At 33.4% G+C, this 11,026-nt stretch overlaps 1 pseudogene; it reads left to right on the top strand.

Moving 5' to 3' along the window:
* Nucleotides 1–4,920: 4,920 nt before the first annotated feature.
* Nucleotides 4,921–5,716, top strand: LOC107138543 (annotated as a pseudogene).
* Nucleotides 5,717–11,026: the final 5,310 nt, after the last annotated feature.

Below are 11,026 nucleotides of genomic sequence, written 5' to 3'. Positions count from 1 at the left end.
CATAGATTTTGGGGGGTATAGGGAGTTGAACTCTACCCTATTTTGTATTTTATTTAGAGACAGGGTCTCACTGAGTTGCTTAGTGCCTTGCTGAGACCGGCTTTGAACTCACGATCCTCCTATCTCAGCCTCCCAAGCTGCTGGGATTTAACATGTGTGTCATTGCGCCCAGCTAGAGTCATAGATTTTTAAATTTTTAATATCACCTAGCCTAAGAACTTCATTTTTATAGAGGAGGAGATTTATAAAAGATCTGGAGAAGCTGGAATAATTTCCCCATGACCTTGTAGTAGCTTTCCTATTATCAAGTCCAATACTTATAACATTATATCACCATAATGCCTTCATTTCTCTATATTTTCTTAAGGTGTAAAGTAGGAACTATAATATATTTAAATCCTGGATCCCCAAGAAAAAAGTTTAGAAGTCCCCATTTGTCTACTGGGGAAATTCATCTAGACATATTCTCAAGTGAATAACTACTTAATATTTACCCTAAATGTTACTGGTCAAGTATAACTTCAGAATAAATAGTCTCCTAATGAAAGAGGAGCAGAGTATTAGTTGCCCTATTTACAATACAAAGGAATATTGGAAAGTACTTGAAACAATAACATGTTTGTACACTGATTTATGATTTATAATGTAGTTTCACATATTATCTTAGCTGATAAGTGCTCAACCAAGCTTAAAAATGTACTTTATATGGGCATAATTTTAAACCATTAAACTAAAGATGGCCATTAAAGTGAATGGTTTTTTTTTTTTTTTTGGAGACTTTTGTTTCTGGTTTTAAATAATGATTATAATTAGGTTCTATGAAAAGGAATTCAGGAATGCCTTAGTTGGGTGATTCTGACAACAGGCTTTAATTAATGTCAGCCTGGATCTAAGGTCATTCAAAGGCTTGACTGGGGCTGGGAGATTTGCTTCTAGACAGCTTACTCAGCTAGCCCTTGAACATGGCATCATTTCCTTCCTGCACACTGTCAAGAGTCCTTTAGTTCCTAGCCATATAGACTTTTGGGCTACTTGAGCATCCTTGTAACATGTCAGCTGCCTCCCCCAAGTTCAGGAAGTTCGAAAAACATAAACACCAAAATAGCCAGCACTCAACCAAGATACAAAACATTTCCATCATCCAAACAGTTACCTCATGTACCTTTGCCATCGAGCCTTCCCTTCACTCCTGGGCTAAGGTAATAATGATCAGCTTTCTATTACTGTTTGTATTTCATAGAACTTCATATAAAGGGAATCGTATAGTATGTAGCTTTTGTGTGATGCCTTGTGATGCCTCTTTCAATCAGCACGTTTTTGAAATTTGTTTCAGTTACTATATGTATCAGTAGACAATTTTTTTGTTGCTAAATAGTATTTTTCATTATGTCACTATACTACCAAAATGTTCTTAATGATTATGAATTGAACTTGATCAATTAAAAAATTGTGGACATTTGTTTTTTTCTCTTGTTATGTAAGTACCTACATGGTATCCTCAATTTTGCTTCTTGGCCTGAAAAGACACTTTACAGAAAAATGTTGGCTGACCCTTGAGTAACAGCATATTCATGATCTGCAAACCTATAATAAATAATTGCAGACTCTTAAACCCCACCCTAGAACTACTGACTCAGAATTTGAATTTTAAAAAGATTCCAGCTAACTGATATGCATATAAATGTATGAGAAGCACTGGATTGCAACAGGAAAACAACACACACACACACACATACACACACACATACTGTGTGTGTGTGTGTGTGTATATATATATATATATTTGTGATCATGTATGTGTCAATGTGTACATGTGTATGTGGCTATGTAGTAACAAGCATAACACTCATTCATGCCTGACTTTCAGAAAATTATTCTTCAAATCATTAAAAAAAAACTCCAAAAAATGGAGAAACATATATGTTGAAAATTTTTACTTTAAAATTATTTTCTTTAAATATAAAATATTCTTTATTTTTAGACCATAAAATTATTTTTAAAAATTCCTTGTTAAAGCATTTTCAAAAAAGAGCAAATGTAGCACAAATAAAATCTGTTCTGTCTTCTGTACAAGGATATACCAGTGATTACCAGAGATTAACAGATGATCATCTTCATGCATGTGATCAACAAGACCAAAAGGTCACCAGGGTTTTACTTTACCATATGCTACAAAATCCATTTTGCAAACCTACTTAGCATGTGCTTTCAATATTATACATACTTTTTAATTCAAAAATTAAAAGAACAAATTATTCACTTGAATTTCTATTAAGATTTGCTCAATGGATATCTGAAACATGGCTTTTTCTTTTCTCTTTTTAAAGAAAAAATATAAAAAAGACATTTCAAAATCAGAGAGAAAACTAATTTATATTAGAATTGTTTAAAAACTTCTATATGCAGTGACAAAATAGCATTTTATTACTAATTTCAGAGAGCTGTTCAGTTTGGGATTATCTCATATAACTGCTATAACCATTTCAGGTTTCCTACACAGAATTTGAAATTAAGTTTTATTATATATTTGTAACCATTCTTTTAGATAAAAAGTTTTATGTTTTCCTGATTCAATTCTGTTAATTCTAAGTTGCTAGTTGAGAATATTAAAAAATATTCAAAATTAAGAAAATTTAAATTTCTTGTCCATATTTATTTAATCAATGGTAGCTTTAAAATATCAGTTTGTTCTTTCAAACAACCTTTTCCAGAATTTCTTGATTTGCTTTGTTTCTTTTTGCACACATGTTAGTTCTAAATATATATCTGAACTCTAAATGACTTCTGTTCATTTTAATAGTCCATAACAAACTATTAAATCTTCCTCACAACAAGCAACAATGTACCGAAACACTTTCTCTATATTTTGATTCTTTAATGAAAACAATACATAAGCACTAAAAAAAAAAAATAACTTAAAAACAATCATTCCTTCAGTAACATTGTGTTCTCCATTCATATGATAAAATGAAGTAATAGTCAGAAGTTGTTGTAGGAGTTGTTAAAAGATCAGGATTTTTCCAGGATCATTTCATTTTATTGAAAATGTGTGAGTATTTTGCTTAGAGCAGATTATTTGGTCTCTTTAAATCTATCAGAGGGGCTGGGGATGTGGCTCAGGCGGTAGCGCGCTCGCCTGGCATGCGTGCGGCCCGGGTTCAATCCTCAGCACCACATACAAAGATGTTGTGTAAGCCGAAAACTAAAAAATAAATATTAAAAATTCTCTCTCTTTAAAAAAAAAAAAAATCTATCAGAGATTCACCTGAATTAGACCTACTTTGGAATTCAACAGTTGTTTCAATGGTATTGTTAGAAAATCTTATCAGAATAAAACAAATAACATGAAAATATATCCTTTTTGTTAGTATTTGAGATCCTGCTAATAAGTGTTATTTATTTTTAAGATAGAGTTGAATTTGTGAAAAACATAAAATGATAAATCATATTCTATAAGATCTAGTTTTAAAACAATTATTATTATTATTATTATTATTATTATTATTAATTTTAGGAAAAATACAATTAAAATAGAGGGACAAGATTCAAAATTGTTAAGCATTTTGGTGAAATAGAGAAAAAAATTTTAAAATTATATAAAAAAATCATTAGAAATGTTAAGAAGGCACTCTTAAAATTCTAGGTTTAAATATAGGCAATTGGAGCACCTATACATCATAATGTAATAAGCTCTGATTTTAAAAAGTCAACAAAATCATTTCACTTTGAGAAAAGCCTTTTCAAATTTGTAAGGTAAAAATGGAGAAAAATAGAAATTATTAATGATGCATGACCCAGAAAATTAGTTTAGAGTAAAAGCCGATTGCAATTATGGAATCTGCATCTGTTCATTACAACTTTGTCAGTTTTCCAGAACATGAGTCTAGGCAGTTTTTACAAATGACGTAAATGGAAATGTGTTTAGAAACGGCTAAACAATGTGTGCAACATGTAAAAAATGCGATGTTACAGCTAAAAAGGAATTTGCTCTTCTTCACATTACTATTTATATAGACTCCTCTTGCTTCTATTTCTATGGACATTTTTCTTACTCCCTATAATTTTGTCATTAAGAGACTGACTCAACATTCTTTGAATGTTTGAAATTTTTACTACTTTTTCTAACAAATTATGAAACATCTACTAAGGTGTATAGAATGGCTTACAAAGAATTTAAATGTTTCAAAAAATTGAACTAAATTTGCCTGATAACTATATGACATTTAGGTAAGTAATCTTAAGGCTATTTCTAATTCATGGGTTCAGCTTTTTGAGAAATCAATGAATTTCCTAAGACAGGTTATATTTATCTGTGAAGAAGCTGTCCATATTAATAAGAAAAAAAATCTCATTTTGGCTGTATGAAGGACATACAAAATGAAAAAAAAAATGATACAAAACAATAACAAAGAAATCAGCCTACAGAAAATCAAGCATCTTTTTTAATGATCAGATAAGCATTAACCAAAAAAGTATTCCATTTGAAACTGAGAAAAAATGGGCTTTATCATTAAATAAGTTTAAGAAATGCTGGGTATTCTTTCACCTCCATGAGATTCAAAGTGTAGAATTAATATCCTAAAGGTGTACAGTTAATATCTTAAAGGCCTTGCAAACAAAGCACAGGAAAGAAACCAATCTGATGTTTGTACTTGAAATTCCAACTCTTTGAAAATTTCAACACATATATTTTTCCACAGAAGACAATTTGGAAATGTTTTGATAAAGAAAATGTTCAGGCAGTAAAATGTTAAGAGAAAAATTGGCTCTCCAGATGAAAAATGACTAAGTTTAAAAATTATCTAAAAGAACTGACACACAACCAATGAGCCTGGAGGTCCCAGGGATCTGCTTCTTGCTTCAACAGTGTTTGAATGGAACAGAGCCTGGGACTCCCTTTTCTTCCAGCTTCCAACCGCCTTCCAATCTGATCTGCATTTGCAATCTCCAGGACCATCTGCTCGCCCAGGACCTGCTTTCAGGACCAGCCAACTCCGTTTTTTGTGGTTAGCTCCTTCTTGACGACCAACCATGACCTCCCAGATTTGTCAGAATTATTCCACCGAGGTGGAGGCTGCCGTCCACCGCCTGGTTAATTTGCATCTGCGCGCCTCCTACACCTACCTCTCTCTGGGCTACTATTCCGACCCTGACAATGTGGCTCTGGAGGGCGTAGGCCACTTCTTCCTCGAGTTGGCTGAAGAAAAGCACGAGGCCTCTGAGCGTCTCCTGAAGATGCAAAACCAGAGTGGCGGCCGCGCCCTCTTCCAGGACGTGCAGAAACCTTCTCAAGATGAGTGGGGCAACACTCTGGACGCCATGGAAGCTGCCTTGGCTCTGGAGAAGAACCTGTTCCAAGCCATTTTGGATCTTCATGCCTTGGGTTCTACCCGCACAGATCCACATCTCTGTGACTTTCTGGAGAACCACTTCCTTGATGAGGAGGTGAAGCTCATCAAGAAGATGGAGGACCACTTGACTAACCTCCACCGTCTGGCGGGCCCGCAGGCTGGCCTGGGCGAGTATCTTTCCAAAGACTCACCCTCAAGCATGACTACAGGCCCTGGAGTACAGTGGCCTTTGATGGAGCTTCTTTGCATCTCCTGGCATCAGGGCTTTGGCCTGAGCCTCTCCCTCTAACCCCTAGGCAGCTTTTTTAACCACCATGGAGCCCCTCCCAAGCCTTGGACCAAATAAAAATTAAAGCTTTTTGCAGGAAAAAAAAAAAAAAAAAAGAACTGACACAAAAGAAATTGGGACCATATAGGGCTTTTATTCATCCAATAAAATTAGTACTATTTACTGAGCACTCTAACTATGCCAAACATAATGCTAGGCACTGGGGTATACAACTTCAATTTTCTAGAAAGTTGCTCCTAACACCTTACCCTTGTATTCCCTCTTCAAAAAGACAGAAGTCTAAAAGATACTTCTGTATATGAATAAGCTGCAAATTTCAACCCTAACTTGGTGTTAACCATGTTTCACAAGCATTAATAAAGGGACATAATAAGAAACAGGCTATAAAAACAAAACAAAATGAAACAAAAAATTAATCTAACCTAAACCAAACCGAATGCTGATTACATGATAAGTCCTCAAAATTGAAAAGAAATAGTGAATATCTGTCCAAGTTCAACGATGACAAAGTGAAGTTAGTGAATATATCTCCACAGCTGGGGGTGTAGTAGCTCAGTGGTAATGTGCTTCTCTAACATGATCAAGGTCCTGAGTTTCATCCCCAGCATTGCAAACCATCCCCAACCCAAACAAAATCTTGTTCTCAATAATGGGTATAAGATATAGGATAACCCAGAGATGAGATATACACAATCACATGACAATCTTTACTTTATGAAAATATGAGAAAAATAAATTTACAGAGCCTTACAGTATCTCCTCTTAAGATATTTAATAATTTCAAGGCAGAAAATAGTTTCTCCAACTTTACAGTGGAGCAACCTGACAGATCAAAAAGTAACTGGAAAAACTGAAATCACAAATTTTCAAATATGATACACTGAAAGAGATGTAATAGGGCTTCTCTAGTATTTTCCCCAAAATCCTTATCTGAAGGTAATCCTGAAGAAACACTAGACAAACTTCAAATGAGGGACACTTTATAAACTAACTGACCTGTAATGCTTTCAAAATGTCAAGGTCTTGAAAGACAAATTAATTCTGGAAAACAATTCCAGATTAAAGGATACTAAAGAGACAACTAACTGTAACATGATCATGTAATGATCCTGAACCAGAAAAATTGCTGCTTCTTTGCTATGAAGAAGCTTAGTGGGACAACTGACAAGATTTTTTAAAAAATTTTTTTAGTTGTAGATGGACAATACTTTTATTTTATTTATTTTTATTTTATGTGGTGCTAAGGATCAAACCCAGTGCCTCACACGTGCTAGGTGAGCACTCTACACCTGAGCCACAACCTCAGCCACTGGCAAGATTTCAATGTCTAGAGTAAGTTTCTACAATGGAAGTGTTCAGTATCTATGCTCTCCAACAGAAGAGCCACTGGTCGGCTAAGTGCTTAAATTGTCATTAGTATGTTTACCTTATTTAATTTTAATTAATTTGAATTTAAATAGCCACATGCGACTATGCTAACAGACAGAATAGGTATACAGACTAGAAAATAGTACCATATCAATGTTCATTTCTTGATTTTGATAATTGTGTTTAGACTGAGTGAGAGAATGTCCTTATTTTTAGGATATGCATATTAGATTGTTAGAAGTTAAGGGTCATCATATATGTAACTTAAAATTTTTTAAATGTTTCAAATAAAGCAAATGTGGTAAGACTAACATTTATAGGATCTTGTTGAAATATATACAGAGTTCTTTGTATTACCTTTGTAACTTTTTGTAAGTCTACTGTTATTTCAAAGTAAAAGTTTAAAAAAGAAAAGAACAGCTTCATAAAATCAATTGCTTTTCTCACTAAAATTGGTAAATATAAAAATATTAATAAAGTTCTATTCATTGCTATATTTTTCACTTGTTTACTGAAATGTTGATACTCAAAAACAAATTCAATTTTTATAAAAAAGCAACTCCTTTATCACTCTATGAACAAAATGATCACTCTCTGACCAAAAGTGTATTATATGTAAAGTTATTTTTACCTTACGTAGTAAGCAGAGAAGGAGAAAGAACAGAGCTCAAATTTCTGCCTGAGTACTAAATACTTAAAAAATAGCAATGATATTTAAAAGTTCAGGAGAGCATAAAAAAATATTTTGGCATTTTACTCTCTTCCTGAGGAGATGGGATATATACTATCATCCCTACAGAATAAAGTGGAAAGCCCTAAACAGAATGAGATTTAGTGAGTTCACCCTAGGAAAACAATCCAGAAAAAATATTTGCCTATATGTGATCAAATAAATGTTAATGATAAAAAGTAGAAGTTTAATATAAAACTTGGAAAATAAGATAAAGTACCTAGAATAATGTCAGATCAGATTTCTCTTAATCTACATACTACTTAATCCAGTATAATCACATACTACTTAATGCAGTAAAAATCAGGTTACCACCATCACTTATGAAACTATTCTGAGTTATGAATATGCTTTTCACTAAATCTAATGAATACATGTTAGTCCATAACTGCTTGATAATATATGATAATAGAGACAGCGCCTTTCTTTCTGAATTGTTCTCTTTCCCTGGCTTTAATATGCATACTTTCCTCTCTCCACACTGTTTCCAGTATACTTTGCATGTTCTTCTTCCTTTACTCATTTTAACTATTGAAATTTCATCTGTTCTCATTATACACACTATCCTTGGGTGACCTCATCCCACATTCCTGGCCTCAAAAACCACTGTATTGTACATACAAAATGAATCAAAAGACTATCCCATTCTAAAACATTCCTGAGGTCCATACCCACAAATGGAGTTATGGACATGCCCAGCTGTATGCCTTTCAGGAACTTCTACCTCAAGTGAAAAACTAAACATTATCTCTGATCCCTATGGCTACTGCCTCCCTCAAAACTGATCTTCCTCTATTCACTCTTTTAATAAATGGCATCATCATTTGCTCAAGGCAAAAACCTAGAAGTTTTCATTAATTTTTCTTTCTCCATTTTAGAATAGATTCTTGTTATCTCTCGTAGTTATGTTCTATAAAGTTACTGTGAATACTGAATTGACAAATACTAGAACCACTATTCCTACAGTAAATACAGGGATAAGTTCCTATAAGCCTCTGGTCATACCATTTCCATCAACTGATCAATATACAACACATTTTTTTATGTGTGTTTCTTTTAAACATGTCTTATTTCATATAATTTTTGATATCTGAGCACTGAACTCACTGTTAATGGTACTATAACTCATACCTGAAGGAAGCTTATTTTATATATGCATTTCTTCTGCCATGTTCACTATTTCTTGACCTGAATAGTTTATATTAAACCTTCACTTTCTACATTAATGCTACTTCTTTCAGAAGCCTCTGCTGTGTGATCACCTAGCACTCTGTATTTCTCCTATCTCTCTTAATACTTATCAAATTATTTATTGATTTCATCTTGTTCTCCATTGCAATGAATTTAGTTCCATAAGGGCAGAGATAATAATGTCCTTCCCCAGTGCTTTGCATATCCAAATGTTCATAGTACCTGTATAATGTTACATGAACAAATCAACAGTTTCCAAAATGTGTGCACTTCTCCCTGACTGCCATCACTGCATAAGCTCTGACTGTAATGATCTTGCCTTCTTTACTCCTCCACAAGTTCTAGATCCTATCTGCTCTCTGTCTCTTCTGTATTATCCAGTGCTCCCTCTCATTAGCCCATATACATGTTCTTTTATTTCCATTCTTTAAAACCAGAAGGAAGGATGGAACTCACCCATAATTCCGTTTCTTCAGCTATTGCCCATTTTTTCTTTCTTTTTTTTTAAGCTTGTTGTTTTAATCATCAAACACTTAAGATCAAATAGTCTATCCTTTTCAACTAAATTTTTTTCAAGTTCAAGGACAAAAACATTAAACATTTGACAATGATTACCATTTTATCATTTGGTATTTGATTTTATCTATTTGGGAGTCAGCATTTATTGAATGTGTTTTCAAATTTTAATTAGTGATATGTAACCCCCTTTTTAAATTTATGTTTTTATTTTTTATTATTTATTTATTCTAATTTGTTATACACGATGGAAGAATGTAATTCATTTCATATTACACATATAGAGCACAATTTTTCAAGTCACTGATTGTACACAAAGTATTTTCACACCATTTGTGTCTTCATACATGTACTTAGGGTAATGATGTCTAACTCATTCCACCATCATTCCTACCCCTTGCCCCCTCCTTTCCCCTCCTCCCTTTTGCCTTATCTAAAGTTTCATTTTTTCCTTCTTTTTAAATCTTCTAAGAGATACCTTTACTTCATGTGTTTAATTGCTAACTTCCTATTCTCTCTACAAACCACCTCTAATTGGGTATTCTCATCACTTCAATGAAATGATTTTTGACAAACTCACCAATAAGTTCGTGTTGTCAGATCCAATGGTCAATCTTATGTGTCTTCATCTTATCTGACCTCTCAGCAGTGTTATATACCATTGAACACTCTATTATTTCGGAAATAATCTCTTCTCATGTCTTCTATGATACTATATTCTTTTTGGTTTTCTTTCCTTGATGATATTTCTTGTCAGTCTTCTTTGCTGGTCTTCCTCTAATCACCTGGGAATGATGGAGTTCCAAGGCTAACAATACTAACACAAAGTGTGATGTGGTTAATAAACACATTTCACACAAATCAGTAAATATAAAGCTTTCAGTCAAACGTGGCAAATAAATCATGTGCCTTTTCTCTTCTCTTTGAAGAAATAGCATGAAAATGATAAGGAACCATAAATATATAGATTCAGAAGAACAAGAAGAAAGAAGACATTAGCTGGAAAGAGATTTCAAATTTCTAGATGATACAAAGTTGATGCAGGTATAGTAATTGATTCAGTAGAACAGTGGAGGCCAGAATTTAACTTACTGTGGTGGGAAGATTTTGATTAGGAGGACATGATATGCCTCTGGAAACCCTGGAAAGCTCCAACATCAGAGGCATCATTTACCAGAAGGAAGATGTAACATGTTAAGGTGTTTGGGGTTCACCATTTGCTAACAAGACTATTCTTTTCTTTGCCTATAGAATGGTTTGGCACTTTTATTAAACAAAATAATAATAATCAATTGACCTTAGATGTATGGATTTAATTATGGTATCTCAATTCTACTAAATTTGAACCCCAAATTTGAACTGCCCCTAGAACAATTCAATCAGATCATTATTCTTCCATTTCTATCTTTCTCCTGTAGGAGAAATTTATTATCTGGAAAGGATAACCATAAAGGTTTCAGACACTGGAATACAAGACACAGCAGAACTTGGAACTGAACTATTGGATTAAAAAGAAGAGAATTACGGAAAAATCTACAAATTGTGACAAGACTGTTTGTTATCAACAAAGATCTATGCTTT

Source organism: Marmota marmota, unplaced genomic scaffold (genome assembly GCF_001458135.2).
Source record: "Marmota marmota marmota unplaced genomic scaffold, marMar, whole genome shotgun sequence".
NCBI classification, from domain to species: Eukaryota; Metazoa; Chordata; class Mammalia; order Rodentia; family Sciuridae; genus Marmota; species Marmota marmota.
Note: the sequence above shows the minus strand (reverse complement) of the source record. Positions and strands in the feature narration are given on the sequence as shown.